Raw genomic sequence first — 16,336 nt, 5'->3', positions numbered from 1 at the left:
GGGGATACAGAAAAATGAGCTGAGGAGTCTAACGGAATTCGATCACTGCAAATGCTAAACTCCTGCCTCTGTGAGTAGTGCCTCTGTAGGATGACAACTTCCTGCAGCATCCCTCAAGATGAACCATGTCAGAGTGCCCAGTCCCGGTGATGCTGCAGAGAATGAAGACAGCAGACAGCACAGCTTTCTTAAGATCACTCAGCAGACTTTCTTTTCCTTCCTTTTCCATGTTTGTGTCATATTAATCTGCCTTTTTCTTACTTGAATGTACAGACTAGCAGTAAATGGGTCCATCTGACTTGGAGAGCAGGGATGGAAGAGTTTGGCCTTACTCCCTGGTGAGAACACAGAGGAAGAGGCCAGCACAATCACTAGATGTCTGCACCAGCCATGACTACCTTGGTGGATCTAGAAGGAAGGTAAGAACTTGTACCTTCGAGGTACAAGTGATTTACACTGCTGAGAACAGGCTGTGTTAGAGGACATGCAGTGAGTTCTATACGTGGTGAAACTGTACAAGGATTTTACTTCACTATGTAGTAAACTGAAGAGAAATGAATTCAAACTGCCACTGACCTCTTCAGGAAGGGGGAGTTCAGCCTGAGCCCGGTCTGCTCAGCAGGGAGTGGGAGCAGCAGGAGCACAATGTGTGACATTGGTGCTAGCCTGGTATTTTATGCAGTAGAGGGATGTCAGCATGGATTACACAGCAAAATCCTCACCACTGATGTGCCTGGTAACAGTGTGTTTCCACGCTTATGTTCTGGGAATCCTTCCTTCTAGTGCCACTGGGCCTTCTGATTAAGCGCAGCTCCCCAACATAAAGGGACACAAAGTGATTTCCTTGCAGACTTCAGTTGTGCATCCCACTGGCTTCATGCAGGTGGAGAGGGATGACAGCTAGCTTGATTTGGCAGTAGCCTAGTATTTTCACTATGGGGAAAACACAGCTTTAAAATTCCCTAGTTATTTCTGTGAAACAACATGTTCAGGATTGATTACTTCTGGAAGCTGTTGCAGCTGAAAGTGTAGCTGTGTAAAGACTTACAGGTGCAGCAAGTCGTCATCATCCAGGTAAATCATTGCCTGCTATTGACAAGGAATTTAACAGTTTGGGTTAGTTGTTAGGTGAGCATGCACAATGGGTGTGTTGAAATTTCAGTGGTGCTTTTCCTTACTGTTTGATAGAGCTGGTAAAAAAGCACAAACAATAAAACCCCCTCACCACAAGCCTTTATTATTTTATGATGTCAGCAGGAATGTCTTGAGACTTAATGCTCAGAAAAAAAGCTGCAGTGGATCAGAACCAGATTCCTCCCTCTGCACAACTGGTTGATTTGCATGCATTTCATATATTCATCTAGCTATATTTGGAAAAATCATTGTCACAAGCTTCCTTGTTGGTAAAGGAGCTCAGCAGAACAGGAGGAGGACAGGGAATAAGAGGAAACACTGCAGGGATATGAAAAGAAAACGTGGTACAGCGGGTTAAGGAAGGTGCTTCCAGGGGAAGAACAGAAGGGAAAGTCTTCCTGATGTCCCTGCTTTGCAGTTTTCCATACTGCAGGCACATGAGCTCACTTCCATACTGCTTTCTAGAGTGAGCCCCAGCTAGTCCTGGAGGAAAACATAAACCTGCATTTAAGGTTAGTATGTTCCAAGATTATATATTCAAACTAATCTGGCTCTTCCACCCAGGAGGGCTCTTTGACAGTATACCACCAGGTAGTTGTTCACTGTCAGGAGCGTGCTGTCTGTGTCCTGCTGTAAACACACCTTTATTTTGAACTGAAACATAAAAGGAAAGGGCAGTTTCCTTTTGTAGGGCTCTTTTCATGGTTGTAGGGGCCTTAGAGAGCATGAAGGCCAAAACTTGTGCTGTGTTGGTCCTACTCCAATTGGTGCCAGCTCAGCGTGACTGAGATGCATACACACAACCTTAGGATACACAGGAGCTGATTTAAATTACCAAACACACCTTCCTTCACTAGCACTTCCAAGTTGCATGTTTTCCTTCTAAACAGGGAGTGCTTTAAAAGAGGTATAACACTCTACTGAGTTTTCTTCAATAGGGTTACATGGTCTGAGATACGGAGAATGACAGACCAATCTTCTAGTTTATAATCTACAGTATCTGAGATATTTTTTTATTAAATTGTTTATCCAGGTCATCTTACAGATTACTGCTTCATCCAGGCATTTGTCACAGCCAGCTCTCCGCAGAAGCTGTCTTCACCATTAAGGAAAACTTGATTTACAAACTATATTTAATGAAAGAAAAGCATCCTGCAGCCAAAGCTGCAAATATTTGGCAAATGGCTCCATTGAAAGCTTTTCACAGGATGTCAGTCAGCTCCAGTAAGTTCTCATTAATTAAGCACTGTACTAGATGGTAAGAGACTTTTAAGATTCACAGTGTCAGCACTGCCTATAGAATCAGTAATTAGTTGAGCAGTTTTTGTATAAAACAAAAGCCTCCCACACTACTGATGAGAAGTGCTGAAAATGAGGGTTGCCAAAGTTTGGTGCCTCTCTCTGTTTGATAGCAAGAAGAACTTTTGAAAGGTTTCCATAGAAGCAGAAAACATGAAGGAAATTCTGTAGAAACTTCACACTGGAAGTACTGTCACAAGCAGGAAATTCTGCTCATGTTGATGGAAGTTTAGAATTAATGATTAAAAATGGTTCCTAAGTACAAGAGTGTCTCTTTCATAACTGAACTGCAGCATATGAACTTGCACTTTTCAGTGTCATTCACAAACAGGAATTCATTTGAAGCACATATACATGTGGTGCCTGTTGCCAGAAATGAGCAATTCAGAGTGGAGATTGGAGAAGGGATGTATTCCACCCTTTGCTGGTGTTAAGAGTTTCAGGATGTGTTTCTTAGAGGTTTCTGAGATGAGTCCTGAGCCCTGGAGATTTTATGCAATTATTCTGGGTTCAGCAGTGCACAAGTATAGATTACCATATAGACCCAGCCAGGAGCTGTAAGCAAAATGTTGGCCATTGTATAATACTTCATTTTTTATATTTTTCCCTCTGCAGTTGCTGAATGCTTTCTTTGGCAAAACTGAAAACCAACTCCTTAAGAAATAGCTACCCTGTGAGCTGAGGGCTTGGTTTTGTAACAAGATAGTGAACTAGATTCTACTGGCTCGCTCCCTGCAGGACTATGAAAATAGAAATACAATTTTCTATTTCTAAATATTGAGATTACCACTTATATTTTTCCTCTTCTTTTTCTCTGGTGCCAGAGCCTGCTCACGCTGAAGTCTAAAAGTTGCATAGTTACCGCTAAAAATAAAGAGAACAATTAAGGTGGGAAGGCAGGGGTTGAGATCCTGAAGTTCTGTGAGTTACAGGCTGGGAGGGATGGAAACAGACTCTTGATTAGCTGATACCATTGAAGCACATGTCCTGAAGTTGTGCAGGTTTTTCTGTTTTAAACTATTAGCTATAATAACTGACTTAATCTGAAAGTGTCTATTTCAATAAGTAGGGACCTGAAAGCAAATCTGTTCTATTCAACAATTATGGAAGGCATTAGGAAAAGAACATGTAATACTAAAAATACAGTGACTCCTTTGAGCTGGTACAAGGTATATGTGAATGAAACACCATTTGATTTGAAATTCAGGTTGTGACTGAGTACAGTCCTTTTTTCTAGCAACACCATTCACCCTCAGGCCCCCAGGACCATAACATTAAGTTTGATTTGTGAGTTTTAACAATCTGTGGTTTTGCAAATAAAACTGCAACTCAGGATATGGGTTTGACTTAGATTTATAATGTACAGCAAATTGCCACTGTCAGTGGATTTCTCTTGTAGAAGTTACAGTTATGGCTCTCCTAAAGCACTTGTATGCACTCCTTCATTCCGAAGCATAATGTGCATTTGCAAAGTAAAACCAGAATTATCAGAGCAGATTTCACTGCTCCAGCTTGTAGTACCATTGCAGAGATAAAAGTCTCATGAAACAGGCAGAGAGGGAAGAAAAGGTGAAGATTTTCCACAAGACAGCTTTGGATAAGGTAACACTCAAAAAGCAGACTAAAGAGTGTAGGGACTGTAGTGACAGGACAAGGGGTAACGGGTTAGAACTTAAACAGGGGAAGTTTAGATTGGATATAAGGAGGAAATTCTTTCCTGTTAGGGTGGTGAGGCACTGGAATGGGTTGCCCAGGGAGGTTGTGAATGCTCCATCCCTGACAGTGTTCAAGGCCAGGTTGGATGAGGCCTTGGGTGACATGGTTTAGTTTGAGGTGTCCCTGCCCATGGCAGGGGGGCTGGAACTAGATGATCTTAAGGTCCTTTCCAACCCTAACTATTCTATGATTCTATGTTGTTGGGTGTAAGCACAGGTCAGTGTTTCGTGTTAACTGCTTGTAACAATATTCAAGGTGATGTAGCCACAGTCAGTAGAGGAGAAGCCCAGCATCAGAGAGACAGAGTATTTTGTATTCCTCGTGCTGCTGTTTGCACTGTGTTTTGTTTGGGGCTTTGTCAGCCTTTTCTCTGCTGGGGTTTTCCTGAGCTCTTGAAAGATCCCTCTTCAAAGTTACATGGCTTTTAAAGTCCTGGTAAAACAAAGACCTCATGTCAGAGTTTAGTATTTCAATTAAACTACAAGAGTAATAATTTGCATTAATTGTAGCCTATTAGTTGCAAATGACAACGTTTTGTTTTGTTGTAAAGATTTTATTAGTAACAGACACTTTTAGTGAGTGTTTGTTGCCCCAAGAGCTTTAGAGGAACTGATTTTCTGTCAGAAAAGATTGGAATCAATTGCATTCCTCCCTTCCAGATAGTGCTAAAACATTTATTTAAAGGTTTATATGCTCACCCTGCCTTATCTGTATTCCAAGTCACTTGTCCAATGAAATAAAATTCATTCATGCCTTCCTTCACTGTGTTATTGACAAAGTGTAAGCTTTATGTGACTGGAAGCCAGAACTCTGTCTTTTGGGAGTACCTCTCTCTAAACTTGTCTAAAAGAATTATTTTATTGCATTTTTCATGCCAATTCAAGTATGTTTGAATGGTAAATCCTAGAAGCTGGGCTGTCTGTGACCGTACCAGCCTTTTGAATTAGCAGCATGCACAGCAGGGTAGAAATATTAGCTTGTGAGGAAGGGGTGTATGTGCAACAAAGTTTTTATTATTAAGGTGTTTGTTTTTTTCTTTGCACATAATAAACTACGTGTCATTTGGTTCTACAAACCAAAACTAGGTCAAGTTAGTTTCCTAAGTGCCTGGCATTATGCTGATGGAAAGTTTGCCATCACTATGTGTTCCTTTAGGCCATTCTCTATGGAAGAGCATTGCCTGGAGAGTGAGTGCTGCAGACTCTGCTGTGTTTCATTTGGGGACAATGAGAACCTCAGCAGGTGCTTTGTCCATCCAAGCAGCCAGTGCTGCAGGAGTGATGTTCAGCTATCTGTCATGAGACAAAAAAGATGTTATGATCTAGGTGATTTCTCCAGAAGATAGAGTAGCTCACTGCTGAATTAGATATTCAGTAAAACAAAGCAACCTGGCCTTGCAGCTGCAATGACAAGTCCTGAAGTGAGAGATGTCCGTGACCTGTCATTTCTCTGCACTGCTGTGTTAGGGTAACTCTCGTAAAGCAAAGGAGAGGTAGAGGTGCAAGTAGGATTTATCAGCACTGTGCTAATTTAAGACGAGTCTGAGAGGAGGAAATAATAAGGTTACCTTTTCCTTTTGTCACTCAGCAAATTCCCAGAGAACACAATGTGCATACAGTCACAGGGGTGTTCTAGCACTTAATTCCACTGCCTCAACCACAAACTAATTAAAACCCCTCTGAATCCCCCAAACCCCTTCCTCTCTGTTTTCATTTCCCCTCCAAGCAGGACTTCAGTTTCAATTTGCCATCCTTTGGGGACTCCACAATGAATAAGACTATTTGAGTTGTTCTAGAGCTTTCTTAAAAGCTTTCCTCAGAGAAACCATCCAAGTATTTAGCAATGTGCATGAACTGAGAACTAAAAGCAGAATATATCTGATTGTTAGAGTTCTCAAAGCTGTCAGAGAGGAGGCTTGTAAAGAGGAATTAAGATAAAATCTGTTTTTCCTACAGAAGCTGCTATACCTCTAATGCTGCTGTTGAGAGCCAAATTACCTGGAGGAGGTCACACGAGCAGGCTACGCCAGCCTGAAGTTACCCGTGCAGCCCTTGAGAAGGGACAGGATCTGATGCTGCAGAGAGTGGGAGCTCTCAGGTGTGCAGCCATTTTCTCTATACTTTAACTTCTGGTCCTCCTGAAGTGGTCAGGCATTTGGACAAGATGATCATTGTAGGTCCCTTCCAACTGGACTATTTATTCTATGCTCAGTCATGTGTTTTTGTACAGTAGTGCTGGTTTAGGAGTTTGTCGTATTTTCAGAGTTGTAAGGCACACACCAGTCTAACACAAGCTCATGTGAGGACCCAAAGAAAAGCAAATGTGGCTTTGAGTAGTCTGAGATTTGGCAGATTTGGGCCTGAAGATCAATGCTTATTTCTATGATAACCCTTCCTTATTGTGCTGATGTTGTTAATGAGGGTGCTAATTAGTCTGTGGTGTCTGACCAACAGCTTATCTGCATGTGGCCATTGTGTCTGAACATCTCCTAGCTGTCATGGCCTGTGACCACAAGAAGGAATCTCTTGTACCCAGTAGCAGAGAATTCCATATTAGGGCAACAATCCTCTTCCATTTGGCAAAGAATATGGATAGCAATGCAGGCTTTCAATATGGTCCTGAAAGCAGCCTCAGCACAAATACCTGTGAATTTTGTGCTGATTGACTTGTTTTCATTCTGAGGCCAAACAAAGTTGGGTATGTGACCACCTTTACTTTCTTTGTTCTCAGATGAAATGATAAGAAATGATTCACAAATCTGGGTAGGCCTCTGCTAAGTAATACCGAGCAACTCTTACCTTCCAGGTTCTGGTTCTGGACATTCAAGGAAGCTTTCCAAATAGCATATTAGTTATAAAGTAATCAGTCTGCTACAGTTCAATATCATTCTGGGCTTAAAAAGAAACACCCCACACTGAAACACCAGCCACACTCCTGGAGCTCATGGAGAGCTGCAGTGTAAATACTTAGCTGATGAACTGGTCTCTATCTCAATAAGCTATCTTTTCCTTTGGTGTCTGTAAACTACCTAATGTGATCTTGGTCTATCTGTGGGCATCCTTGGCCCAGCCCCACCCCAAGTGATTAACATTAAGAGCCAAAAAATTACGTTTCTAACACCATGAAGGGAATGAAACGGTCCACACAACCCTTTCCCTTGGAGCAGACAACTGAGAGCACACGCCACTGTGAAAGCACTCCATGGTGTCGGTGTTAGTAAGCAATATTAAGAGGGCTCCCCCTCCTCCCTGCACACACACACACAGACTCTGTGTACAGCATCCCAGAAGGTTAAGTGTTGTGCTGCTCAGGGCACAGCGTTATATCCTGGTTGCCTAGAGGCAGTTGTTGGCTCAGTGAACGTGATCTGTGTGAGGCAGGAAATATAATCTCAGTGGGAGAATGGGAGCTCCTTACGAAAGTCATGAACTCATTCACAATGCAGACATGCCCCAGGAGTTGGTTTTCAAGTGACCCAGTTTGCCCTCTGTTGTTACACATTTGTCCCTGAGGCATTATTTCACAGGCAAAAAAAAAAAGAAGAAAAAAAGAGAAATTCAGATATGAGTAATGGAAGACAAAATGCTGCTTTCAGCTGCCAGTTGGCAGCTTTCACCCTGGTGGTGGGTAGGTGGTTAAAGAAGGAGAAAGCAAATATTTGGATTCTGCAAACACTCTTACAGCACCTTTTTGGTGTGTTTATGCTTAAATAAGCCACCAGCTGAATGGATGATTAATTCTAGAGAGATGGATACATATGGATGTAAAAAGGTCATTTTGTGCTCAAGCTGACTTGCAAATGCAAAGCTGATACTCTGCTGATTGGCAAAAGGGATTTTCCCTATTTATATGGAGAGAGTGGAGAGAGCTTTTGGTAGAGCCTTTTTTAAGGGAGGAAACAAAGATAAACTCTCTAGTGAGCTCTCAAATGCTTTTATAATGAAATTAATTATACAGCCCTTCTCATCCTCATTTTATCGTGCCCAAGAATAACCTGACATCAGAGGGAGTATAAAGAATAATCTGCCAAATAGGCACAAACATGTCCTGAATCAGAAGTTTTGTGTGTGTGCTCACACAGGGGGGAGCTCCCTTTCAAACAGCTCCTGACTCTGGTGTATGAGGTTCTCAAGCCTACATGAGAAATTTCTGCACTGAAGTTCTTCATGCATTTCTCTTCCTAGTAAAACCAAAAAGAATAAGTTATCCAAATTGCTACCAACCTCAGGAAGACCTTCTGCAACGAGAAATAAGCAAGCTCACCAGCCTTAATCTTCCATCGTATTGCCACAAGAGCAGTCCATGAACTAGATTGCCTGTGGCGTTTCTGCTTATTTTCTGAGGGACTCCTCTGATGTCTGATTAAGACAGAGATCTGAATTTGAAAGACCTGAATGCTTTTCGCTGTGAAAATGCTGAGCCCATCTTGTCTAGCAACCTTTGACATATTAAGAGGGCTGGTAATTGCCACTTTCAGTTCTAAATGTTTTAAATGACATAGCAAATTATGACTTGATAGGATCTACTTTTAGATCTCACTGTAAAAGGCAGACAGTTCATCATAGAATCACAGAATTCTCAGAGAATAAATCCATTTTCTTCTCCTGTGTTTGTGGCTTACAGCCCGTCCTCACCCCCAGTGTCTAATTACTTTAGATGAGTGTGTGCCAACATGTGCCTTACCTGCCACAGTCCAAATCTTACCTTACTGGTTTTTACAGAGGTTAATCAGCTCAGTCTGTTTCCCTACTATTTGATGTTTTTAATGCCCTATGCGACTTCATGGCCTTTTAGCAGGAGTACAAAGGATGGAGTTAGAGAATGACCGTCTTTGATGGGTCTGGGCTCAATAACAGCCTTTTAATTAGGAGTTTATAAGCAGAAGTGCCAGTAAATACTTTTTGCAGAAACCATCACAGAATGGTCTGTGTTGGAAAGGACCTTGAGATCATCTGGGTCCAAGCCCCTGCCATGGGCAGGGACACCTCACCCTAGACCATGTTGCCCAAGGCTCTATCCAGCCTGGCCTTGAAAAACTTGATTTGTTTTCCAGAAGCATTAATTTTTAATTTTATCCTGTTTATCCTTCTGTGTAATAATTCCTTGTTGCTGATTTGGAGAGGAGACTCATGCATTATCATTCAGAACGCTGCAAAATTCAATTACAGGCTGGCTGCAGCATCCCTTCTTGCTTTGTGAATGATTTACCTCTGTTGAGAACACAGGAGGACTTGTTCCCTCCCAAAGCACAGTTACTCATTTTAACACAGCAGCCAGCCTTAAGCTATGCAAGCCAGCATTAAACAGTAAAGAAACATTAATGAAATGACTTGAGGGGTGGTGACCTTTAGCCATGAGTACAACTGTCCCTTGAACTCACATAAGGACATAAATGGTATGAGATCTCCAGGGCTATAATTCTGCCCCCACCACTGTCCGGTCTGTGCAGGCCCCACTCGTTTCTCCAACCGGACCTTGCCTGTCACCTCAGTTGTCTTTGAGTCAAGTATCATTGTTCTGCTGTCAGCACTTCAGCCCCCTTACCTCTGAGCTACAGAGGCACCTGTCAGCTTCATATATATCTACAGGATGAGAAGTTGATTCTGGTCTTCTTCATTACTGTCATTCATCTTATTTATATTTCAGTTTATTGTTCAAGATGACCAGAAGTGTCCAAGACAAGCTTTCATTTCTCTATTCAGAAAACTTAAGCCATCTTTAAGCATGCTGCAAAATGCCCCACTTTCCCCTCACAAGTATTTTCAGGCTTTTACCAGCATGGTGCATAGTCACATTTTTAATTCTTCCCTTCATGACATGAGGGAGAGAGGCACGGATTAAGTGTTCTATTTGAAAACACTCTGACACATTTTGTTGAAGCCAAGACAATTCTGCTGAAGTATTATCATGATTTACTTGAGGTAAATCAGCAAATAACTCATGTTGCCCCATAGGGCCACTCAGATAAGTGTGTGGTTTATATACGCAGAGCCCTATAGCTGCAGCAATTGGCACATTTCCTTCAAGTCAAGGCAGAGAGTACACAATAAGACAGGGATATTTAGAGAGATGCTGCTGGTGCTGTCTGAGCCCTTAGGCTTTGTTCAGGCAGCTCCATCTGAATGGATCACTTCCATACCAAGAGGAAAAAAAATCTCTCTGGAGTGCAATGTGAAGTGTTTTCTATTAATGGCAACATGAATGTTATTGCTGAGCTGTGTTACGCTGGATGATTGTATGCAGCAGAAGGTAATTTAACTCACCAGAATTTTGTTTTGCTTCCCTCCCCCAGGTTAAAAGTCTGATCAGATGCCTGCTCTACGTGCAAAACCATCAAGTGACTGCAGCAAACGCCTCTGGAACACAAAGCAGAAGCAGGCAGACAGCAGCTGAATGGAGCCCCCGCTGCAAGGGGAAGCAGACAGTGGGGCTGGAGTTTCCCACCGAGTCCTCCAGCCCTTTGCTGCTGGGAGAAGGGTTATTAAACCCTTCTGCTTTGCTCTGAAGTGCTACAAATAGAATGGTAAATCTAAATAATGAGGTGCATGCTGTTCCCTTCAGTATGTGCTGCAGATGACAAGCAGGAACCAAAAACCAAAAGGAAAATAACAAGTATAGCTGGAGGCTATTGTGCCCACTATGGAGCTGACTCTTGCAGTGTGTTCAGGTGTATACCTTGTACTTGTGTTGTACATCCTGCAGTGGTGACTGCCTTCTGCTGTAAGTGAGGCTATTTATTCAAGCCAGGATCCTCTTTGCACCAGTCACCCTCTGTTACGTGGCTCAGCACCTACTCTGACAAGCTGCAGAAAAGGGAGCTTGTATCCTGAGATGGGAGCAGTTGTTCTTAATCTCTCCCTTGAATTTCCTGCTCTTCTGCCTTCTGCTCCCCTAAGGAAGGCGGCCAGGATGACTGGACCAGGAACACTTTCCCCATAATGGTCTCTATGGGTTATCCCAGTCCACAAGGACCCCTTGCCACAAAGAGCCTGATGGAAGGTCTTCTGAAGGGGACTACTTCTCATGCCTGCCCCCAAATAAATCCTGCCTCTCTGTTCTGAGGTTCAAAAGCTCTAAGATCTGCCAGGTAGATAACAAATCTGAGAGATGCCAGTTGAAAGCTGACAGGAAAGGGAAGGTGGGCAGGGATTACACCAAGGTTGATATTATTTGTCATGCATTGGCTTACCCCGAGACAACTGTTGCTTTGCTAATCTACTGCAGACACTTAAACCCTTGATGTTGGGCTTCTGGATATAGACACCTCAGAAAGAGGGTGAGTGCCTACAGAAAGAGATGGAATCCAGCTGCCATCTCCAACATCAATCAGTCATGTACAAGGTCAGTGATGCCTCATCCAAATTTCTGTCTAACATGACAGGCTCAACTCCCCAGGTCTGAAAGTAGCACTTTTACAAGCAAGTGTGGCTGTCCATAAGCAATGAACAGGTCTGAGCCATTTGCCGGCTTGGTTACCTCAGTGCATTAGAATTAAGGACAAGGGCCCTTTATTTCCCCAGCTTAAGTATTGAGCTAGAAAGTCATGGCTGCTTTCAGAAGTGATCCAAGTCCTTCGTATTCCACATAGGAACAGATGGACAAAAGTGTTTTCATCTGTGAGCATTTAAAGGCTAAGAAGGGGTCTTCAGCAACACACATTCACACTCTTCCTCTCTTGATCAGGATCCTCAGCTGAGAATTCAAAGGCCACTTTTCAAGGCTTTCTTCTTGTGTGTGTGTGTGTGTGTGTCTAAAGCACCACTTTGTGAGGTTTGGGAGTGGATTAATCTCCCTCTATTGAACCTGATGAAACTTTTCTGATAGAAAGCTGATTTCAGATTTAGACTCAGCTCCTGTCTGCATTACCAAAACCATTCCTGACCATTCCTCCATGCTCCTGAAGCCTTTCCGTGAGATTTGGTGACTCATCAGTTACTGCCAACTGGTGATCCTGTTATCAGCAGTTCCCAGAGCCCCAACCAAAGTCAAGGTGACGACAGGACATGATCTCAACGTGCTGAGCCATTGCTGAAAGGGAGACCTGACACCCTTAAAAGAGGCTGTAGTGACTTGCCATTTCTCTGGGGTAATTCTAGCTATGAGCTGCATGCCTCGGTTGAGTACATCTGCTCTGGGGAATGCTTCCTAGAATGCCAGATTTCAGAATTCACGTTATATACTTGGGTAACTGCTTCACAAGCTGCTTGTCTTTGAGAAATGATAATGAAAGGCAGATGATTTAAAAAAGAGAAGAAAAAGCACATCTCTAAGTGAAGACTTCAGTGTTTTGGGGCCCTGGTTTGGAAGTGGAGCTGATTGCCAAAGCTCCTGGCTAACATTAATTCTCTTTCAATTTCTTTGTCATTTTGAAGCTAATACAACTCTAGTGGAAGTTCCTAATGTTATTTTTCCTCTCTTAACCTAATTAACAAACTGAAAATTTATGTAGTCCTAAATGGAATTACTTTCTCCTAAGCACTGCAGAGGGAGTTATTTCTCATGTCCCTATTAAAGCATGAATATCAGTGCTAATGCTTCATACCAGCTACCATACCTGGATTTTCTTCACAGGAACTGTACATGGACAGTTCCCTGAATGAGGCCATGCGCCCTTATGCCAGCTGCTGACATTAACTTGGGACAGCATCACACTGCCTTTTCTGTTGCTATTTTCAATGTTAAATTGGAGCTGTTGGCATATTTACCTGCTGAATATTCAGAAAAGTCTGAGTATGGCTCAAAAAACTTGCACTATTAAAGAACTAAACCCAAACGCAACCCAAACCCTTGGTTTTCATTTCATAAAAGGCTTCAAGAAATCTTTTGATTAAATTGTTAAAAACCAAAATAAATTGCTTAAATTCTCAGAGAGGAATCATATTTTTTTCCTGAAACATGATTTTTTAATGATGAATATTTCAACAGAGTTGTACTAAACCAGGATTGCTCCTTTACAAAAACCTGCCATCACTTTTAGTGATGTTCTGTGGTATTACCAACACTGTGCTAATAGCTTCACATGCAGTTAGTTTCTCAAAAACAGATCTGACACATTTCCAAATACAGAATATGTGTATTATTTCGTGGCTTAAATCTGTTTTATCGTGATACCACTTCCAGAATACTGAAGGCATAAAATGGTTTATGGTCCAAAAGATAAACTAGCACAAGCCACTACACTGGAAAATAGGGAAGGATCTGAGAAAGTGCTAAAAGCATTATTATAGCTACAGAATGGACTCTTAAATCTTTTATGCAACTTGATCAGTTCCCACTGGAACACACTGTATTGTTTTCATAAATAAACACCCAAAGTTGCTGTGCACAGTGTTTCTGGATTTTAACAGACTGCTTTTGTGCTTTAACAGGTTTTGTGCTAAATTGTAAACTACAAATGTTGCCATGAAAAATTCTTCTTTCCAGCACGCTGCTGGTGAATGGCCCGTCATTTTTCTCGATGATCAGCAAAGCCATCCCATTGTAGAGCACTAAACCACAGTCAGATGCTTCACTTTCCACGGCACTGCTGCAGCTCACAGCCAGGCAGGGAGGAGCCGCCCAGCAACCAAGAGACAGTTCTGGTGTCTTCCACATAAAGAAGGACATGGAGCTGTTGGAGCAAGTCCAGAGGAGGCCACAAGGATGATCAAGGGCTGGAGCACCTCCTGTATGAGATAGGCTGAGCTATGTTTGGAAACTGGGGGAGCGTCTGGAATTACGTTTGTGCAGCTGAGTTCCCAGCATGGCATCTTGCCTGTCTACTTTTCCCTCAACATGTGGACACCAATAGGGAGATACTTTCAAAGCCCACTTCATGGGTTCAGAAATTACAGATACAGTCTCTACTCCTGTAGGACTAATACCATTGTTCTGCACCTTCGCTGAACACAGCAAGAATCTGCAGGAATTTAGATCCAAGCCAGAACTGATTTTTGTTGTACTGTAGTTCAGGGTGTTTCTGAGCACACAGGAGTGAAGGCAGTAGAAATGAGCAGCCGTTTAAACCCATGCAGCTACTATTAAGCATGTAGTATAAAGTGGACTTGAATAGTAACATTGGATATTTCCTTGCCCCTGCACGCTACAAAAAGTAAAGTTCATGAAGAGTTTTTAATTATGAGCCACACAAAAATGCCGTGCCTCTGTGTCCTGACATCCTCAGGAAGAATACCTTCATAAGGAAATGAAAGAGAAATAAGACTTGTTGCCCGACAGCAAAAAAGGAAAGGAAAAACCACACTGTTGGCTGGCTGAGTGGAAAGCAAACATCGAGGGAATAGAAGTGGATATATCAGAACTTCCACTGCATGTGTCCATGCACACAGACAAGGTGTAATTTAAAGAGCTCTGGTGTGGCTGAAGCTGGGGACGCTTGTGTTGGTGTCTGTTGAGAATCTGTTAGATAACTCATACCCCAGCACAGAGGAATGTCAGAGAGCCCCAGCAGAAATGTAACTTGGAAAGATTTGTCATTACAGATGGTCTAAATTATACTGCACAGCACAGCCTGTTTTCTCCTACAGCATTTTGCAGGTTGTGTATGTAAGAAATCCTGCATTTCCTGCTATAGAACTAAGGAAATTGATCCTGAAATCATTTCTTAATGTTAAGTCAGCAAATATAAAACTAACGAACAAGCTTTGACTCAACATGACTTTCTCAGGGTGCCAAACCAGACCTTAAACCAGGATAGGCCAAGAACTACCAGTTCTGATGTGATGGTGCAGGCATCATAGAAAACAAACAAACTGAATGAGTAGGTATTTTGGTCCTTAGGGTCTGCTGACAACCTCTTACATAGACATATATCTGTCACCTAACAGAGCCAAAGGAGTTAAAAGGCTTTTTTGTGAGACACCACAAATACGGGGAAGTGCCTTGCAAAACCTGTGCCACCCTTCATGGCCTTAAGACTCATTCTATTTTCCTCATAGAACTTCCTTGTGCTTCTCTACTGCCTTCAGGATTGATTCATGTTTACCTCCTCTGTGTTGCTTCTATTGAAGAAGGTATAAGGCTGCCTTCAGCACTGTCTCTCTCATCTTCCTCAACTGACTCCTTAGTATGTTCCTAGGGATGCCTTATGTCTACTTTGATTGTCTGCTGGTCAGTAGTAGTTTGGCCACAGCCCTGTGAATGTAACAGCTCTCACTGGGTTTGAAACAGGCCTTAGAAGACAAAGGACAGAAGTTATTAGCACCTTTTCAGTAGCCCTTAAAGTGTTTAAGAAGGTAATAGAAACAAAATCCTTTAACTCTTGTTTGTGTAGCATCTCCTAAAAAGTAGAGAAGGTGAAAGGAAGTTAGAGCTAGTCCATAGTCTACAATAGAAATTAACTTTAATGGAAAGAATAATGTTGATTACAAACCAGGGAAGCTGCACTGCATAGGAAATAGAGCATGAAAAGGATTTGCGCTGTGATGTTGAGATTAGAGAGAACAAGCAACATAAATTAGCAAGAGGAATGCAAATATTGTATATTCAAGTGTAACTTCAGTGTAATACCAGAGATGGGAGTGCCTAAGGAATTTGAGAGTCTCTAATATGAAAATTGCTGCTCTCTGCTGACAAGAGCCCACGCACAGTGGCTTAGGTGGCCCAGGCTTGCATTGACTTAGAGCTGAGGCTTTCGCCTTAGTCCTCTTTAGCAGTTTTTATTGCATGAAGTGCAGATACTTTGCATTTAGGACGGTGACTTGTGCACAAGAACATGTGGAAGTTGACAGGTCTTGGCTTTGGATAGAGAGAGCAGTAGCTAACCAAAGATAACATAGGTCCTTTAGAGAGTGGTGAGGGGGGAAGAAAAGTAGATCTGTGAGGAAGGGTGCATGCTGTAAGCACAAGCTAGGCTGTTTTGTTGGTCAGGTGGATGGGTAAATAGAGCCTGCAGTCTCAGCCTTCTGCACTTCTCTTTGCACCTTCTTATAAGATGAAGGAACAGGGCAGCATCTAATAATTTTTCTAATACACCATGTTTTAGTTTCAAGGCCTTATTGCCTTCCTCAGCATGGAGCTCAGAGCTGGATGTGTAATGCTGCACTTACAATAAAGCAACTGCTTAAATGTTTTACTGCATCAGGGCCGTGGTATACTGAAAGCTTCCTGGAGTTGGAACTAGGAACCTCATGAATGCAGACAAGAAAAAGGAGTCCTCTAATGTAACAAACATTTTTAAGGGCTTTGCATG

At 42.3% G+C, this 16,336-nt stretch overlaps 2 long non-coding RNA genes across 2 annotated transcripts; both read left to right on the top strand.

Annotated features, from left to right (window-relative positions):
- The first annotated feature begins 222 nt into the window (after window positions 1–222).
- LOC133213303 (uncharacterized) lies at window positions 223–6,537 on the top strand. The gene is made up of 4 exons (XR_009725769.1): window positions 223–419; window positions 1,365–1,646; window positions 2,197–2,358; window positions 6,105–6,537. It is a non-coding gene; the product is annotated as an uncharacterized LOC133213303 (long non-coding RNA).
- Window positions 6,538–9,808: 3,271 nt separating this feature from the next.
- LOC133213304 (uncharacterized) lies at window positions 9,809–13,479 on the top strand. The gene is made up of 2 exons (XR_009725770.1): window positions 9,809–10,070; window positions 10,442–13,479. It is a non-coding gene; the product is annotated as an uncharacterized LOC133213304 (long non-coding RNA).
- The last annotated feature ends 2,857 nt before the right edge of the window (window positions 13,480–16,336 follow it).

This window comes from Neopsephotus bourkii, unplaced genomic scaffold (assembly GCF_033783945.1).
Source record: "Neopsephotus bourkii isolate Nb327-2 ecotype Australia unplaced genomic scaffold, CSIRO-AGI_Nbou_v1 NB_804, whole genome shotgun sequence".
Lineage (NCBI taxonomy): Eukaryota > Metazoa > Chordata > Aves > Psittaciformes > Psittacidae > Neopsephotus > Neopsephotus bourkii.
Note: the sequence above shows the minus strand (reverse complement) of the source record. Positions and strands in the feature narration are given on the sequence as shown.